The sequence below is a fragment of the Melospiza georgiana genome, chromosome 8, assembly GCF_028018845.1.
Source record: "Melospiza georgiana isolate bMelGeo1 chromosome 8, bMelGeo1.pri, whole genome shotgun sequence".
NCBI lineage: Eukaryota > Metazoa > Chordata > Aves > Passeriformes > Passerellidae > Melospiza > Melospiza georgiana.
The window spans coordinates 17,259,733-17,277,799 of NC_080437.1; the positions used below are offsets into that span (position 1 = coordinate 17,259,733).

Here is an 18,067-nt window from a genome sequence, read left to right on the forward strand (position 1 = left end):
TGTATTAACCCTCATGTCTTCATGTTTCTGTCTGAGTAATTACTATTGTTGTTTATCCATGTGGCACTAAGGTACCAACTGGTCATGGAAATGGTGGTCACTGCAGTTATCCTCAGATTCTCTCTACATACATGGTCCTGAATTAATAGGGAGACACCTATTTCTTTCAGTGGGCTTGAAAAGTGTTTCTTGGGTGTCACCAAGAGTACTATTACACCAGAGTTAATATTACCATCAGTCTGCACTGGTGACAGAAAAATCAGAGATTGCAATGTACAGTTGACACTGACAGTTGACAGTTCAGGGAATACGAGACTTATAATAATTTTACATATTGCCTAGTATTCAGAAAATCACACTACAAATTTCTAAAATATCTTAATCAATTTTCCCTCATCGTGAGATGGTCTAATTCACACCTGAAGTATGCACGGTGTTGAACACCCCACGTCTCGCCTCTAGCCTGTCAGCCAATTCAGCTCACATGAACTGCAAGCAAAGTTTTATTGGACACGAACTGTCTGTTTCCTAAAGCCGTTTCACGGCAGCGAGCACTGCCCAGGTTTTGCAGCTGTGGGCAACCCCGAGTGCCCCGGCCGGCAGAGCCGCGCCCCGGCCGGCAGAGCCGCGCCCCGGCCGGCAGAGCCGCGCCCCGGCCGGCAGAGCCGCGCCCCGGCCGGCAGAGCCGCGCCCCGGCCGGCAGAGCCGCGCCCCGGCCGGCAGAGCCGCGCCCCGGCCGGCAGAGCCGCGCCCCGGCCGGCAGAGCCGCGCCCCGGCCGGCAGAGCCGCGCCCCGGCCGGCAGCAGCAGCGCCGCCGCCCCGCCCCGCCCCGCCCCGCCCCGCCCCGCCCCGCCCCGCCCCGCCCCGCCCCGCCCCGCCCCGCCCCGCCCCGCCCCGCCCCGCCCCGCCCCGCCCCGCCCCGCCCCGCGCTCCCTCAGCGCTCTCGCCACAGGAGGCGCCCGCCGCCGGCGCAGCCCGCGGCTCTCGCGGGAAGATGGCGGCTCTCGCGAGACGCGGGCGGCGCGGCTGCCGGTAGCTATGGCAGCGGGGGATGAGCGCGCCCGGCGGGACCCGCGCGCGGGGACAGGTGGGGACTGAAGCCGCTCCCGGAGTGCGGGGGATTCCTCTCCTCTCCTCTCCTCCTCCCGTCCCGTCCCGTCCCCTCCCCTCAGGAGGAGCCGCGGCCAGACCCAGCTGGCTGCTCGACCGTGCGCCCGGAGCCTCGCCGGTGGCGACCCCCGCCCTGCGCTGTGGCGCAGCCCCCGCCCGCCTCGGCCGGGCCGCAGCGGGGTCCGTGCGGGACTCGGCCCGGCCCCAGGCCCGGCCCGGCCTCCGGCGGGGCTGGCCGTGAAAGGCCCCTCTGCCCTGCACGCCCGCAGAAGAGAGCAGGAGTAGCAGGTACGAGAAAAAGAGAATGCTATAGGCTAAAAAGGTATTTTGTTAGCGGGAGTCTTTGAAATAATATGGGATGTTGTATTATCCTGGTTAATAACCCAGGCGTGATCGCTGCCGTCAAAAGTTAAACTTGCATGGGAGCTGTTGTTGGTTAGCAGAACCTCCTCAGTATTTAATTGACTGTGTTGGTCTGAGATAGTTAAAACCATGTGCTTTCCCCCCCTCTTTTAAAAGAAAGCAGAAGCTCTTTGCTTTGCCAGAGTCGGATTTCTCTTAAAATCTTTCTTTGAGTAGAAAGATTATAAGTGGACATTCATGAGGATTACAGCCATAAATAGAAACCATAACAATATACCCTCTGCTTTCAGAAAGTTGCAGGCACAATGGCTTTCTGGTCTTTCAGCTACGTGAACTTCTTGTGGGTATTGTAATGGCTGATCGTGTGTTAAAAAAATTCAAAAAGCTTTTCAGATTTCAAAACAAATTCTGAAGGTTTTAATCATGGAAAAAAGATGCATATGAAAAGGGAGGGAAAATAGCGGTGTATTTCTCACGCAGCTTGAAAGAAAGACGTGTGTACTGAAAAAAATTATCTGAGCTTGTGCTACTTTTCAGACTTGAAAAAAAATCTCCAACAGAAAGATTTTGTGCTGCAATATACTTGACACTGAGTAGCAGATTTGGAAAACAGCAGCAGCACAGATAGTCTTGTGTTTGCTTCAAGAGTGAGGCAAAGTACTGCTGTGCTGAGAACTCAGCTGGTGAGGTAACACATGACTTGAGTATGACAGCTTTTAAAAATAATTAGAATAATGTATTATGGGCTGAAAAATATTTGTCAGCCTGTTGAAATCTGTTCTCATTTAGGAAGTGATGGGAATAGCAACAGTTAAATTAGATAGGATAGTCTGTAAGTTCTATTCCATCACCTAATCAAAACTATATCTAATCAAGCATGCTGCATATCATTCACACTGGATTAAATAGAAGCTTTATTTTTTGCTTGTTTGTTTCCTTCTCACCTGGTAATGTCACCTATGAAGTCTTTATGTTCTTGGGGTGCAGTGAGGAGTAAGGGTGTGCCAGATTTGTCCGGTGCATTTACAAATTTGCATTTATAAATTTACAGTTATCCCAGAGAACTTAGATGTTTTGGAAGCAGCTCTAAAACATTTCAGTTCATTTCTTTCAGGCATTGCAGGTAAGAAATATGCCAGTTCTTCTCTCAGTTCTGGGTTAAGTGTCTATTTTGAGACTGTAGTCACAAGTTCGTTAAAAAGGATAATGGGAATTTAAATCCTTCTCTGTCTAGTCTTGGAGATGTTATTAGGGATTAAGCCTTCTTAGGCGAGTTTTCATGGACAGTACATAGAAGAGAAAGTGTGTTTATTTCCCAGTTTGTGGAGCTTCAAAAAGTTTGTTACCTTGAGAGGCTCATTGACTTTGAGGACTCTATGAACATATCTCTGTAAAAAACAGTTGTGCCTGTCCAGAATCCCTTTTGGTCCAACTGTGCAAATTGCAACAGATGATATAAAAAAAAAAAAAAAAAAAGAATAATAAAAAGTCACAGCTATTGTTTGGTTTTTTTTTTAATCTGCTTACCTAGCTTCAGAAGCAACAAAACTGTCTTATAATTAACATACCTGTTGATACCTGTAGAGCTTATAAGTATTCTCATTTTTTCTTATGCAGCCTTCTGAATACCTTACACATCCTTCAGTTTCCTGACATATGTTCCACAGACATTTATTCAAACAGTTTGTTTTAATTTGTTCTCTGAAGTACTGCTTGTTTGCTTTTAAATTTCTTTATTTTCTGTCAATAGTGGCTACAGGCACAATTCCAAAGCCTTTTTATATTCTGTCACTGACGGTCATTCCCTAGAAAAGATATGCAGTGCTTGATTGCAGAGAGGAACAACATGAAATTTTATTACTGACTGTCAAAGAATTTGAATTGGCTTGCTTGGATCCCTCTATTTGTCCTGTTAATTGCAGGTCAAGTAAGAGGCAATCCCCAGTCTTTAGGATTTTGCCTTCTTCCCTTCATCTGTAGGCAGCCCCATTGCCTAGGCTTATGCTCTGTGTGTGAGGCTGCTGGGAGGAGCCATCTCCTGGTGTAGCCTGGACACTTTCTGAGACAAATGACACAGTGTAGTCAGTCTTATTGTGTCTCTTGACATACAAATTTAGTGTGCAGTTCATTTCTTCTCTTTTTCTGTTATGTCAATGGGGTTTCTTGTTCTAGGACAGGGGAAGGTGGGTTTGGGTGCATGTCACCAGCCACTGTCTGTGGGACACTGTGGGTCTGATGTTTGGCCAGACTAGGATATGGCTGGGCTGGGCTGTGCTGTTCTGGTTTTATAGCAATAGGCTGTATATTGCTATAAAATATAGCAATATACAGCCTATTATATATATATAGCTCATATATAGCTCAGTTACTCAGCTTGCAGAACCTGTGTACAGTCATTCAGCTGGCAAGTTAACCTGTTGGGCCTTTCCTACAGTTACAGTAAGTGCTTTATAGCTGGAGTTATTGGAGAAGGAAGGAAAAACTTCAGTTTATCAGCACCTTAGCAAAAACCAAGGAATCTGCAGGAGGCTCTTTTTTGATACTTCCCATGATTTGTGAATTGTATGTGTTCTGTTGTAGTCTCAAATATTAGGAGTAACATTTCATGTTCACAGAGTGTAAAACATTCAGTAGATTTTGTTGCATAGTGCCCTAAGTTTGTGATGTAAAGGTGATCTTAAAGGCACTGCATTAAAAGTTGGTGTGTCTATTCAGTCCTGTAGCAGTGATTGCTTGGTAAAATGGAGGACTGTGGTACCTGCTGAGTGTTTCTTGTCATTGCTCCCAAGCTAGTAAAAGGCAAAGGAAAGGGCTGGATGTGGATTTGAGGCTTAACACCATTTCTGTTCAAATTAGGAAAGCATGTGGAAAATTATGTACTGTTATGTACTTTTTCTGTCTAACATGATTTTGAAGAAATACTGTAAAAATACGGCTTCTCTAGTATTACTCATGATAACTTGTAAATAAATCCATTGCTGAATTAAAACTTCAAGTAATAGAATACATTGTTGCTGCTGCAAGTGGTGTTTAAATATTTTGACTACAAAGACATCATAACAACATGGAAAGTAAATTTGATATTCTTTTTATAGAGTACTGTGACCATTTTCCTCAAAACCTTCAACCTTAAGAAACACACCTTTGAACAAGGTATCTGAAGAGATCTTTAAGCAAGACTATGAAGTTTCAGCTTTAAGACCTGCATATTGGTCTCTTCTTTCTTGTCTTTTCTTTATTAATGAAACCTCTGAAAGCTTTATACTTGTACAGAGGAAATTATAATTGGGTATCTGAGTGTCAGAAATAACCTTTATCCACAGAATGATGCATTTTGCTATTGCTATAGCAGTGCTGTAATTTGCACTGTTCCTCTGGCACTCTCCAGAGGCTCTGGTCTGGAGATGGTATCTGAGGAGGAAGAGATTATTTCTGTTTGTTCATTTTTCTCTTATGTTGCTGGTGTTGTTTTCAGAAATGCAAATTGACATTTTGAATTTTAAGTTTGATGGGAGCAGGACTGAGCCTGACAAATCAATTGGCAAAGGCCAGGGCTGTCAGATGGTAATAGCTTGCCTTCATTACCGACCAGTTTGGATTTGAACCAATGACCTAGAGGTGAAAAGCTCAGTATTGTATTACGAATCCTCTGATCTATCCCTGTGTTCTCTTGTTTGAGGTCCCTGTAGTCCTCTTAAGCAGAACATGCAGTAAATATTGAGCATGGTTTGCACTTGTAAATATTAGAGCAGTGTCCATTCCAGTTGTCGGCTGTGCGTGTGAGGACACTGCAGTTAAATATAGTAACAATTTCTTACACTCTCTGGCTTTTCATGAGAAATCCTCATACAAATCCAACCATATGGCAAAACCCAGCATTATCCTAAAACCATTAACAAAGAACCTTTTGCTGCCATTAATGGGAAAATGAATCTACAGCTCTAAGTAGCCTACTGGGAGTTATTAACAACGTCAGGATACTGCTAAGAAAATGAACTTAAATAAAATATCATTAGGATCTGAGTCATCCCACCAACACTTCTGCATGTTGTATCCAAATTGGTATTTATCTATGAAAGCCTTTTCAGAGTATATTATCTTTATTACTCCTCTACTTTTTTCTTCATTGAGTATCTTTAATGCTGTAAAAAAAGCACAATGGAAAACCATTTGCATGGATTTATAAAATAGATTAAAAAAGTATTTGGAATGTCCAGAAGGCTCATAAACTATTTTCCCATTCACTCTGAGGTAAGATGTTCCTAGGCAACCTAGTGAGCAGGAGGAGGTCAACAAATGTAAATACTTGGGCAAGTGATTGTTAGTTTCTAAAGCTATTAAGTTACTGTCTACAAGTCACAGTTTCTGTGAGCTACAGAAATAATAAAAATTAACATTTGTATATGTTTGGATTGTCTTTTTATGTCCTTATTCCTTCTCCTCCAATCCTTAATCTCATTCAACTTCATATCAACAGACACTGCTGTCTCTGTATGGATTGATCTGCTGCCAAATCAAATATAAAGAGGTGAAATTCCTACTGTCCCCTCACTATGAGAGCAAATTAGGTCTTTTTCCACTCCCCGACCATTAATTTTTATGTGGTTTAGAGGAACATAAGTTATTTTTGAGATCTCTGGGGGTTTTATTTGAAAATGTTGAAAATTGGCCAACTGATTCAAAAGGTATTGGTAGAAAACCTGTTTTGGTCATATGCTTCTGTGGGCAACAAAAAAAAAAATACTGCCAAGTTACTAGTGAAACAAGATATATGATTATGCTGTGTGATGTATCCTTGGTGCAATTTGTTTTCTCCCTCTAGAGAGTATCAGCTAGAGCATCCCTCTTGGGGCAGTATTTTCCTTTTTGCATAGAGAGGACATGAGCTGTATCTCTTGTGTAATTTTCCCCCCCCACTCCATTGATAGCACTGAACTCATCTTCAAGGTTTCTATTGTTGAAAGCAAAATATCTCAATCTTTGGAGGCTTTTGAGAATTGTAGAAATTAGTGTTTCAAAACTCGTAGATAGAATTTATTTCGCTCTTTCAAATATCTCTCCAATCTCTCCAAACCTGAAACTATGCTTTTTTTTTTTTTCCCTTTTGGGTGTTTTTGTTTTGTTTTCGTTTTATGGTTTTGGGTTTTTTTAATGCAGATCAGACTTCATTGAATTGTGGTTGTCTGTAAAAGTGTGACAGAATATGAACCCTGGTGATCTTTTAATTATTTTGACTTGATGTGTGCATTTGATCAAGCATGCAGTCCTTGAATTTGAAGGGTAGAAGTCTGGCTTTTGGAATTGCTTTTCCCTTTTGTCTTTTACAGCTCTGAAAATTCATTCAGTTAAACTTCAGCTGTTCTCTCATCCTATTTAAATTGAAGCAGTGAGTGTGGGTTTATTGTGGATACCTGTTTTTAGAATGTAGTCAAGCTTGCTAAATGGTATAAACAATTTAGTGCCATAAACTGGCACAAAAGAGCAGGTTTGAATGTGTACTTTACAAATAAGCAGTAACTACTGGTGCAAAGGTAGAAGCAGGTGGGATGAACTGTCATAACCAATGGTCACATGTTAGTGTCTTGACTAGAATGCTTTTCTTATGGAGCAGTGTGGCTCACCAAAATTTATGCGGAGATACGTGCTGCATGTCCTGTGTGTGGTGGGAACAGTTTGTGTATGAGAAGCCTGCAGGGAATCAAGGGGAAATTAGCTTTCTTTACTTTTTTTATCCTACCTGCTTGTTTATTTCTCATACTTGGTAAATGTAAATCAGTATTTGTAGTAGATATTGTTTGGTGGATGTAATTAATATGATTTAGTTTTTAAAAAATGATATGTGATTTATTACATTTTGAGTTTTGAAAATAATGAATGGACTAAAAATGTATAAGAGTGATTCAGATGTGGGAGACTGTTTGAAGAGGAGGAATCTTCTGTAAGTATTTCCACAAAACATGGAAATGAATGTGTTCTGGGAAGTAGTTAATCAGTAAAGTGTGTCACAAAGCAGAGGATAGCAAAAGACTTTATAATCCTCCAGTTTGTATTCCCATTACAGTGAACTTATAAATGGATCAATAAACAACAGCTAATGCATCTCAGCATGTTGATACATGGGCTGTTACTGTGACATGGAAACAGGTTAATGTCCTCAGTAGATCTGCATGTTATTCAAGAAAATAGGTCATGGTGTAGGGGAAGGGGAGGGAAAATAAAAGAGAAAAAAAAAAAGGTTGATTTTTCTTTTTTACTCTTCCTGTTCATTAAAACTTTTTCATTATGCTGATCTGAAGTGTGCTAATGAATAGACAGCAAAACTTCATAAACATTGGGATAGTAAACTGCAGCACTCTCTGTGATGTCTGTTTTGGACAGTTACCACAACAATCCATGCAGTACTTGTAACAGATGATATCTGGGGAGTTTATGTAAGTACTTTTGAAGGATGTTACAAAAAGGTGTTGCCAGTAAAAACTTTAGGGTTCTTTGATTATGGATGCTTGATAGATTTTAAATAGAGATTTTTTTATTTTTCTCAAAGCAAATCAGGAAAAAATGCTGTGGTGTGAGTTTGGCAATGTTGCAGTTTTCATTTAAGTGGTGTTTTTATGATATTCCTAATTTGTTTAAATTCTTGAAGACAGACAACTTCCACAGATTTTTCAGGGAAGCTTTTCAAAACTTCACTTTAGGTACTTCTCTTAAAATGCATTGCTTCAGGAGAGAGCATGGAGAAGGAGATAATCTCTTTGCTGTTAGCAAAAACTAGCTGGGTTTAAGACTGTAGTTTTATTATGGAAATAGTAATGTTTTAAGAAATATCTTCTGTTGTGCAAATGTGTTTTCTTTAAGGGCTCTTCATTTTTGGGAGAGATAGAAAGGAGTTTAATAATTTAGTAATGTATCTCTTCAATCAGTCCACATCCTGTTGTTAATAATTGTAGCAGTGATAGTCACCTGTATAATTACCACATAAATGAAGATATTTACCACTTTCCCATTATGTTTTCCTCTGTTCCCTGTCTGCATGTGATGGATTCTCCTCTGCATGTTTGTCTGATATTGCAGCTGCAGTAGCTGGAAGGTATTGCTGGAATTGCCCAGCTGGAAAGGTAGCAGCAACCACAGGCAGAAGATGGTAGAGTCTTGTTGTCTCCACTAGAACAGAGCATTTTTCAGGCTCAGGGATAGAGAGGGATGTTTTCAAATTGAAGTTGCTTTTTCTGATGGCATAGCTGCATAAACATTTCTAGACAAAAGCGACAGTACTTGGAAAATCTTATTTTTCAGGATTATTCTGCAAAGGAACACTTGAGATTATTACTTCAATAAAACAATTGAAATACGGTTCTTGACGTGAATTCTGAGAATTCTCAGTGGCATTTTCTTGTTTTCTGCATACTAAATTTTCACTCTTTCTGTGTAATGCCAGCCTATTGAGCTGATATGCGATTGCCAATATGTCTCTACTTTAAATAGGACATAAAAATGTCTTTACTTGTCCAGTCAAACTAATGTTCTCATTTGGTTTGTGAAAATCACTCATAAATATGAAATAGGAACTTTCCTTGGGAAGCATGTGACGTCCATTATCAATTTATGGACATAAAATAGGAAAGGTTCTGACTGGTGGTAAGGAAGATATTTTTCCCCATTCCATTGACAGCTGTGCATTTGAATGAGAGGCAATCCAGTCTACATCCCTAGAAGATTTTAAGTCCCAACTGGATAAAGCCCAGAGCCACCTGATCTGACCTGTTAGTCATGCTTTTGGTGTGAGGTTAGGTGATAAACCTCCTCTGGCATCCTTTCTAGCCTCAGTTATTCTGTGGCTCTGATGTACTTGTTGATCACACTCATTTTCAGCATTCTTTCTTCCTAATTGTGTGAGCTGTTCATTTGGAGTGTTCAGTAAATTCCTTTGGTAAGAATGGCATCACATGAGACTGGAGAATTTGAGGCACCAGCTCAGGGGGAAAGGGAGTGCAGCAAATTGCTGTCCAACTGTCTTGATAAGCAGCTGTGGCTGTGTTCAGATTAACTCCTGCCTTAAAGAATATTTCTGTGAAGATGTAGTCTAGATTAAGCCATTTTCCTAAGAGGACTTAACCAAACGATGAAATTCTTTGTTCTAAATTTTAATAAATTATGCAGGACCTTGACTAAACAAACATGAATTTTTGTACAAGAAATAGATGGTTCTCAGACATTATATAATATTCAGAACAAGTTCTAATTGTGAGTAGGACATAGTGTAACTTGGATATTATGCAGGCAAGAAGAATTAGAGCAAGAGAGCTAGCACATTTTTTCTTCTAATAAAACAGACAGAATTTCAGAAGAGTTTAGTAGGGTTCCTAAGAAGGAAGTCACTGAGGCATTGTATAATGTGCCTGTTGATGAGACAGTTGCTGCAACTAAATGACTAAATGTGTTTGGTTTCCTTTTTTTTTTTTTTTCCTTTTGTTACTGATCTAAACAAAGAAGAAGGCCAAAAAGAAATTTTGTTAAATTGCTGTCAGCTGTTGAGCAGACTGAATTGCATAAATGTTTTTCAAGAATAACATTGTCAGTTACTTTTGATTCTTTGATAAGACAGGAAAGATGTATTTAGGTTTAAAAACTAATCTCTTTGGGAGATTTTTTTTGAGACTATGAAAAATCCTTTTGTCTTCAGAGTCGGAGTTGTCATAAGATAGGAAAAAATATAGACACATTGGTAATTTGTGCCTATGAGTATAACTAATAGCATTTTGTGAAGAGGTTAATACTTGATTTAAGTTAAAACAGGGAGGAAGAAGTCTTATTTCTCTATCTAATAGTAATATTTTTTTTTTATAAAACTGGTCCTAGACTTTGATCAGGTCACTTTTGTTTTAAATGCCCACTTTTGATTCTAGTGTTATCTTTTGGTGTGGGATGAGGATCAAATAGTTGATTTTCATGTGCATGTTTTTAAGGAGATCTCCAGGTTGAGGGCCTGCCTGCCCCAGCAGAGCTGCTGGCACTGCATGGGATGTTCTGCATTGCCAGTCTGCTTTGCCAGCTCACTTCCACAGAAAGAGGTGATGGCAATGCTTTCTGGTGTGAATGCCAAAGGGAGATCTAGCTGCTTGTTTTGGACTGTACAGAGGTGGTACAAACTGAAAAACAGTTAAAAAATATCTTTCCCCTTACTTTCCCTAATAATGATCCGATATCTGTCCTCCCACATGATGACTATAGGCAATAAATAGAATTTTAGCACATAAATTAGTGTTTGAATTTTTCTTCCTCTGCCCACTCCCATTATTTAGGTTTGTAGTCATGCAGTTTTAATTCCTGCAACATTCTTTTTTCTTAAAAAATAAAAATCCAAACAGCTACTGAATATAGAGGAAAACGGTGTCAAATGAAACAAAGAACCTTCAATTCTCCCCCTTTTTATTAATATCAACTGGTTTGGTTTGTGTGGGTTTTAAAATATGTTTATTTTTCTTTGTCAGGGTGGGGAGAAGTTGCCTTGGCTGCTTACCAAAGGAATTTTCCACATAATATTCCACATAAATGAGAAGCAGTGATCATGATTTCGAATCCGTCAAGAAATAGTGAAGGCCAACTCTGGGCTGCTCTAAAGAGGTTGTGGAAAAATTCTTGAATTTAATAAACCCTCAGTCTCTTTTAATGAAGGCCAACATTTTTATGTTATTATCCCTGGGTGCCCTAACTCAGGACAGCATGAAGACTCTTAATTACTAGTGCTGTCCTTGATAATGCTGTCCTTAACTCTCCCTCTCATAAGCAGTTTACCTCCTCAGAAGAAATAGAAAAGGTAGCACAATGATCACTCCTTGAACAAAAAGTGTGGTTGCAACAGTAGCTGGTATGTAGGTCTTTTTTGTGGTCTACCAATCAGCTTTCACAAAGGATTTTATTATTGATCTGAGAGAAACATAATAATATTAATGTAACACTACATAGATAAGTCTAGACAAAGCCAATCACTGGAATTCTGGCTTTTGAAACACTTGTAACTTTGGACACTTGTAACTTTTCATGTTAGTCAGAACTTCCCAAAAGAGCTAATTGCCAAACAGGTGTTTGTGTCACCTTTTTTCTCCTGTTTGGGCTTTACAAAATAAATGGCAGACCTGCAAAGTCTAATTACTTAGTAGTTCCTTCAAGTGTTTAGCACTACTTGCAGGGTATAATTATCCAGCTGACTTTAGAGCAAGAAAATAATGTTCTTTGCCTCAAAGGCATTCACTTAAATGTTTTGGTTTCTGAATTTGGGGACAGAGGGTGAAGCATGTGTGTGTGTGTTTGCCTATCATCTCCATGTTCTTTGGGAAATGCAAAGCCAAATCCAGTGCCTTCCTTTAAACTTTCGTGGACTTAATGTCATAACATATTCCATTTGCAGATTGAGATCTTTGAAATCATGGTTTTGAAAATTGAAAGTTGAAGTAGGAAAATTATCATGGCCAAAAATCCATTTGACATTTTTATAAAGAAACCTGTGCTGGAGGAAATACTTCATGTATTTTCAGGGCAGAATTGTTTTGGAGATTCTTTAAAAGGGTTGTTAGAGAAACTTTTCCTCTGTTGCACTAAGATTTTTTTAAATGCATGCTGGCACTGCCAAAATTATTTGGAATTTAGACTAAGATAATGTATAGCAGGATTGTCTCCTCTTTTATGATGTCCATTCTGCTTCCACAACTAGAGCAGCCTCTTTCTTGCAGACAGAAGTTTCTACCAGGAGGGAATTGTGATTTCAGTGGCTGTTGCTGCCTTAGGCAGCAACCCATACTGGAATTACAGATGTATTTACAACTGGAATCAGTCCTGCTTTCTTAGATTGTTTTAATTTCAGCCTTGTAAGCTTTTTATTCCTATTGAACAGTATAACAGGAAGATATGTTTACTGGTACTTTTGGATTTCGGGATACAGCCAGGATACCAACACTAAAAGCTTTGTGTTATGAATGACATAAATTTTATATGTCACTTCATTGCATGTTTAGTTATGTTTTAATTAGAAATATAATTCTGCCTAGTAGATAATCAAGTAGAACTGCTAGGCAAAGTATTAGAATGCCTGTTTAAAATGGTGTAAATTTGCAAGATATAATAACAAAAAGCAACAATATCTATTGTGTGAGTAATCGAGAAATAAATTGATGTGCATTGCATCTTTACACTTTATGCAATTTCTATCTCTTTTGTAAAGTGCAGTGACATCACTTGCTTACTCAGCTCTTCTGTATCCTTTGCAATAAGGAGAATTAGAATAGGAAAATTCAGAAGAACTTGAGTCAGGTGTTTTGATTTCAGACATTTGTGAGCCTTAATACCGAGTTTGCTCATTGCGGGTTTTGCAACCAGTTTTTAAGTTGCAAAGCTATTCATCTATCATAGGGGAAGCATATACAAAGGAGAGGAGGTTGGTGGACTGGTAAATACTTAGGAAAGGAGTATGCACAATTTCTTTTGCTTCAGTGCTGTCTTTAGGTTTAGCTTATTCATTCAAATAGTAACTGTTGGTGGGCTGGTACTGTGGAAAAGATGATGACAGTTAACATTTCAGAGGAACGAGAACCAGGCCTGCATTAGTTTCTACTCAGTGCATATTGCATCAGCATCCATTCCAGCCTTCCCTGTCAGATTGTACATAGCTGTTACCCAGGCATGGTGATGCATGTGTTGTAGTCAGGATCAGCTGCTTTTTATGGCACCACTCCTTTGCTGCTTGTGAGGGATGTCCACAAACAAGCAAGGGGTTGAAGATTTATTTCTTGTCTATGCTACATAAGCAGGCAGAATTCTTTTTACTGTTTGAAAATTCAAATTAATTTGAAAAACTTAGTTCTGGACATGTTTTTTAGCTTTTCTTTTTTACTGGAATTCTGTTTGGAGTCTTTCAATGCAGATATTTCAACAAAATTAACTTTGGCATCGTATCAGAAGTAGCCAGAATTGATGGGCACAGAGGCTTGGCTTGTCAGAAGATGTTAGTGTAGAACTCAGAATAAAATTTGGGTGTTCTGGCTGTTCCGGTGCTGTCACATTCCCAGTTCAGTGAGAAGAGGAACCAGATCTTGAACTGTCTGTCTTCTTACAGAAATAGTTGTAAAATCTGTTACATTCTACTGGGGTGGAAATTCTTGGAGGATATGTGAAGTAGCATAATGAAACATTACAATAAAATCTTTTGAGTTAGCAAACGTTTTTGCTAGTGTAACTTGTACATGTACATATCTATACACAAGAGACAAAAATTAGATTTCATTACAGAGATCACCTTCACAGAACAGGCTTTCTCTGGACAGTAATCAGCAGTAAATAATCAGCAGTAATTATTTCTTGTTATGGGTCCTGACCAAATAGAAAGGATGCAACAGAGCTTGCAGCTAAAACTAACCATAAATAAGCATTGTAAATACAGACTGTACTAACTGTTCAAATTATGTTAAATGAATTTTCAAACTAAATATGTGTTTGTATTGAATTCCAGTGTGAATGTGAATAGAGCAGATGTGTTATATTCACATACTATCATGTATCAGACAGTGAACTAAATAGGGAGAGAGTTCTTACTTCTTTCCAAGTTTAAAGGTAATATTAGGAGGCTGCATCAATGTGATTTTTTCTTCCTGTCAATAGCTGTCACATATATGAGGCAGTAGTAAAAGTCTGCAAGGAGATGTGCCTCTTATTATGAAAATTTTCCTAAAGACATTAAGTTCTTGATCTCTGAGTTGAAATAATTGTTATGGGAACTAGTAATCAATCTACTTCATGTAAAAGAAAAATCAAACAGTTAGTATGTAATATCTGTTCCAAAATATACTGAATGCCAGCCCACTTCAAATTGTTATCTCATTGGTGATTTAGTTGTGATTAGTGATTAATATTAGTGTTCAAGATTAATATAATTTGTAGTATTTTTACTACCTTCCAAACATTAACTCTTTAGTGTGCCTATAGCAAAAAAGCAAATAAGCAAACAAACAAAATCCTTCTCCAAAATCCCACCAGTTGAAATCTGAATATTTGTCCTTGTAAATTACTTTATCTCATCAGGAAAAAATGTAATAAGATGTAAAATAGTGACTGACCAGTTTCAGTGTAAGTTTTCTTTTGTTATGTTGTCTGAGATTTCACTGAGAATATATATGGTTAATTCACTAGTGGTTTATACTAAGTTGTTTTGCTTCTCAGGGTAATTGGACTAGAAATGCATTAGTTGGTTAATGCAGTTCAGATGGTGGTCAGTATCTTGTTAAGTCATGATAAATCAGTGTTTTCGCCTTTTCCTTCTGTCAGGGATAAAGCAGGCATGTCAGGTATTTTTTCCCCTTCAAAAACATTTGTTTTTGCACTCTTAATGAAATAGAGTCAGATACTTCCCAACAGCTAAGCATTCATTTGCTACATTCACCTACACAAATAGTATTTTTATTATTTTTCTTCTAATGTTAAACTTGTTAGATTTTGCTCTGCTGTTTTATAAAGTATTGCCATAAAATTATACAATGTGTCAGATTAATTTCGGATAATCATAGGGGAACTAATTAGTTTTGTAGATACTTTTGCATCCTAAGTATTTCTATTATTTTACAATTGTATTACACTATCTTACTTTTAGTCTCTGATATTTTTGGGAAGATTAAACTTCAATGAAGGGAAGGGCCAGAAGGCTATCAGTATGCTTACTGTACACGAAAGATAATGAGCAGTTTTTCAGTTTTATGTAACCATTGTATAATTCTTGTGAAAAGGAAATCAACAATTTGGGTGCATGGTGAATAACCTACAATATGCTTAAGAAAACATAGGAATTAGTTATCTTTAACTCATGTATTTTAAACTTCTTTCTTCCTGTTCTTTGTTACTATGTTAAAATAATGTAACCAAATATTTACATTAATATAGTACATGCCGCATATACATGTACTATAATAAGGGTATTATTATGAAGTTTAATTTTGGGCAAGGACAGCAAGTTACTAACGTTTTAAAAGTAATAGTACAACAATGTTGGAAAGTACAAAAGGGTTGTTGAGTTTGTGTGCTATCAACACTGTGAGAGCCATCGTATCTGCAGGATCATTTGTGTCAGGCTTAATCCTGTTTTGTGTTTTTTTAATCTGCAATCCCTTTTTCAGTGTATATGCATGAATTTTGTGAACAAAGTACTGTGTGTGTGTCCCATCCAAGCCAGCTCCGTCTGCCCGGCTGGCTGTAGAGACAGATTTCATAATGGACACAGAAACGACGCTAATATGCTGCAAACGATCTGGTAATTGTTCTCCCTTGCTGGTGTGATTGCTAAGTGGATTGCAGAGCTCTGGTTCTGTTCCTGTCTCAGGGCGGCTCTGCTGTGTTGGCATTGCCCTAGGGGTGGCCACCCCAGTGGGAAGTGTCCCTTCCTTCTGCAGGGCCCTGTCCTGACCTTGCCGGGGCTGCCGGGCCTGGGGCCGCCCTGGAGCATCGCTGCCCTCCGAGCTGCACTCACCGCAGTGCCCTCCCGGCAGCCACAGAACCGCGGCTCTTCGTAGGCAGCACAGTTTTGTGAGATGGACTAGAAGTAAGAACTATGAAAATACTCTTAAGAGGAGTATAAATGAGCAGCAGTTAGCACAAGGAGAAAATAAAACACATATTTTTTAGTATGCAAAACCTACTGGGGTAGGTTATTTATTAGGTTGGATCCTGATGGCATGCGTCCTTTGGTTAAGGAAAAAAAAAAGTGATGGAAGCTATCTCAGTAGAGCTGGCTGCCCTTTGAGATGCTTTAAGACTTGAAAATGCAAAGAGGGTGGGTAAAGAGAGGAAAGGTCTATAATTTCCTGTATCCTGTCTTCCACATTTTGAACAAATTCTTGCAGAAAGCATAAGCCTCAGGGAGACAACGGGAACGTGAGGCACAAGTATGATGAATTTAGGAAGAGTAAGTAGTCCTGCCAGTCTTAACAGTCCCTACAGTTTCTTCTGTAACGTGACAATAAGGCCAGCAGATTGACAGGAAAAGTGTGACTGTTAGTATTTTTCATGTTAGTGAGTTCTCTGGCAGTGTTTCTTGCTATAATATTGCAAACAAGGGAAGAAATGTGACCTGAAAGAAACTCTTGTAGAGTAGGAGCAGGACTTGGTGGATGACTGTGCCTGGTAGGTGGTTACTAATGATCGTCTGTCAGAATGAAATGGTTCTATTGAATGCGGATCTGCCACGGTCTGTTGGGTCTGTACTCATTCTGCTTCATTTCAATCTTCTTGTTAATGACCTTGATGATAGAATAGAGAATGTGCTTACAAAATTGATTCACTGAAAATGCCCCTAGAACTTGGAGGGAATATATATATATATGACACAATTTTCTGAGCACCACATTATTTTGAGAAATTTAAAAAAATCTAAGGAGATAAATAGTGACAGATTGAAGTTCTACACTTAACAGAAATCATGAATACACAATTAGACTGTAGGGAACAAGTAGTTAGATTATAATTCTCCAGAATTTCTGATGTAAAAGGTCAAATGTTATACCAGGAGGGATAAAAAGATACAGAACAATCTTTTTTTTTTTTTTTTTAATCCATGGGTAAGTCCTCTCATGAAGTGTTGCATCTCCCAAGGGCATATGCCCTAAGGAAATAGAGTTCACCTGAGCAGAGTTTGGGAGAAGAGTAATCAAATAATTTGAGGTCTAGAAAATGAGGCCTAATTGGAAAGACTGAAATAATTGGAACTGGGGAGAGGAGTGAGTGTGCAAGCGCCAAAAAGAGAACTAGAAGGAATAATTTTGTGTGTATGTGGTAGGCAATTTCAGGAAGGTAGGAAGTTGTTTGGTATAAAGCCCATCTATGAGAAAAAAGGAAAGATGAGCAATCTTGAAATGTTACAAAAACCGTAGCTTAGGTCTCTCATGAACAAAGGACTGGTTGCTGAGATAGCTGACTGTTCTTTCTCCTCAAGAATTCTATTTAGCTGTTTTTTTGAACAACATCATTATTTTAAGATTGATGAACAGTACATATAGCTTTTTGGAATGTTACTGAGTAAAAAATTAACACTTTGTACATGGAGACAATTTACCCTGTGACAGTATCCACTTGACAAAATTGTGATGCAATCAGTCTCCATATTGCCAGTCCTTTGAATTCTAACAGCCTCTAACTCAGTAGCCTCATCGTTTTTTTGTTGCTATCTCACTATGCAAGCAAGAGTTGTACCACACAACATTTTCAGCTCTTTTTTCCTTTTCAAGGGCCCTTAACAAGCCTCTCAGTAGTTAACTTTTATTTCTTTCTCATTTTCATAATGACTTCAGTTGTTTCTCCAGCACTCTGGGTACTGGATGTATTATTAGGCTATGAAAACAAGGAGTGTACTGTTGGTGATTGTTTTGTTTATAAAATCTTTCTCAGTTTCCATTGTCTGTTTCTCCACTAAGAAATGAATACAGCTTCAGTTACCTGGGGGTGTAACATATGTTGTTAGTATACTTTGAGTCTGTATTTGCATTGTTCTACCCTGGAATATGTGTCTTTAATCATCGCAGTTGGAAATTACCTTACTTAGCATTTTTAGTTTCTGTTTGCTCAG

At 38.9% G+C, this 18,067-nt stretch overlaps 1 protein-coding gene across 5 annotated transcripts in view; it reads left to right on the forward strand.

Annotated features, from left to right (window-relative positions):
• Positions 1-1,305: 1,305 nt before the first annotated feature.
• USP54 (ubiquitin specific peptidase 54) overlaps positions 1,306-18,067 on the forward strand; it is a 91,441-nt gene continuing 74,679 nt past the window's right edge. For 3 of the 5 annotated variants that reach the window (XM_058028671.1, XM_058028672.1, XM_058028673.1), the window contains exon 1: positions 1,306-1,398. The gene's annotated coding sequence lies outside the window, so the exon portion shown is untranslated. Of the gene's footprint in view, positions 1,399-11,075; positions 11,095-18,067 lie in introns of those variants that run through there. The other 2 variants (XM_058028666.1, XM_058028668.1) reach the window with 2 other exon arrangements.